At 48.8% G+C, this 1,530-nt stretch overlaps 1 non-coding gene across 1 annotated transcript; it reads left to right on the top strand.

The window, feature by feature from the left end:
* The first annotated feature begins 182 nt into the window (after window positions 1–182).
* LOC121143020 lies at window positions 183–333 on the top strand. Its single transcript, XR_005880157.1, has one exon. It is a non-coding gene; the product is annotated as a U12 minor spliceosomal RNA (small nuclear RNA).
* The last annotated feature ends 1,197 nt before the right edge of the window (window positions 334–1,530 follow it).

Raw genomic sequence — 1,530 nt, 5'->3', positions numbered from 1 at the left:
CGTGGTGGATTCTTTTTCCCCCCCCTTCCTTTTACAGGTGAAGAGTTAAAATGACGGAAATTGGAAACCACTAGAAAACTTTCATATAAACAACTCTGTCAGTTCAATGGGCGATCTGAAACTCACCACACTTGAAATGCGAATATAATTCCTTACCCCTGAGGACAGGGCTCTAACTCTTCATGCCTTAAACTTATGAGTAAGGAAAATAACGATTCGGGGTGACGCCCGAGTCCTCACTGCTAATGTGAGACGAATTTTTGAGCGGGTAAAGGTTGTCCCCTGAGGCGACCCGCCTACTTTGCGGGATGCCTGGGTGCGGCAATCTGCCCGACCCCTTTATACCAAAGAAAGTCAGAAAGGCGACCTAACTGAGAAACGTTGTCGCCCCCCAAATAAGTTGCTGGTACCCTGGTACACAACTGCTTAGTATTTGAGAATCACTTCGCGTGGCAGTCTCAGTGTAGAACGAGGTTTGTTCGCTATGTGCTCCTAGGCTACGTGTCTTCTATGAGTCAGCCATTAGAAAGATAGTGGTAGCCGGGTGGTGGTGGCTCACGCCCAGAGGCAGGCGGATCTCTGTGAGTTCCAGGCCAGCCTGGTCTACAGAGCGAGTTCCAGGACAGCCTCCAAAGCCACAGAGAAACCCTGTCTCGTAAAACAAAACAAAAAAAAAAAAACAACAAAAAAAGATAGTAATAATAAAAGCAGAGCCTTGCACTGCATCCGTGAGAGCCAACCCCACGAGTAGAGCTAAGATTGCCACTGGGAGTGAGGCTCTCTGTGGGGCAACCCCACCATACTCCCCATGACGATGGAGCTGTGATCAGACCCTGGGGGAAACAATGCATCTTCCAGCGATGAAAATGCCTTGTTGCGGCCCAAGGAATTCACTGTGCTTGGTAACTGGGGGAACCACACCTCCCACTGTGAAACCCAGAGTCCAGCTGCACTGGAGGAGGTGGGTGCCCGAGGTCCTGCTCTGGACAAGCCTCCAGTGACAGCATCTCTTCTGGAGGACTTCAACTCTACACCAGCATACTACATAAGCAACTGTCACCTCTTGTGAATCCTTTTCTTTTCACTAGCTCCTGACATCTTTGGAGCAGGTTGATTTTTTTCCCCCAATTTCAGGTGTTAGGAAGTGATTTCTGTAGGGAAAAGGGACGAGCCAAAGCCAAAGAAACACCCTGAGCAGAGCCAAAAGAAACACACTTTGGCCCTGCAACCAGAACCAAAGAAATGTACCCTGACCCTAAAACCAGTGCCAGAGGAACACACTTTGTCCCTGGAATCAGAGTCAGTGAAAGAAATACACCCTGGCCCTAAAATTGGAGCCAAAAGGCTAAAAAGGACCAGAGAAAGAAACACACTTTGGCCCTGAAACCAGAGCCAAATCAGACCCTAATCCTGTGCAGAAAACTAACCAATCCCTGAGCAGGAGATCTAGCCAATCTGAGCTCAGCACTAAAATCTGACCAATCCCTACCCTGGAAGCCCTATATAAACCCCGTGTCTGGTCAGCTTTGT

This window comes from Mesocricetus auratus, unplaced genomic scaffold (genome assembly GCF_017639785.1).
Source record: "Mesocricetus auratus isolate SY011 unplaced genomic scaffold, BCM_Maur_2.0 Super-Scaffold_100010, whole genome shotgun sequence".
NCBI classification, from domain to species: domain Eukaryota; kingdom Metazoa; phylum Chordata; class Mammalia; order Rodentia; family Cricetidae; genus Mesocricetus; species Mesocricetus auratus.
This window is presented reverse-complemented; position numbering and strand designations above follow the sequence as displayed.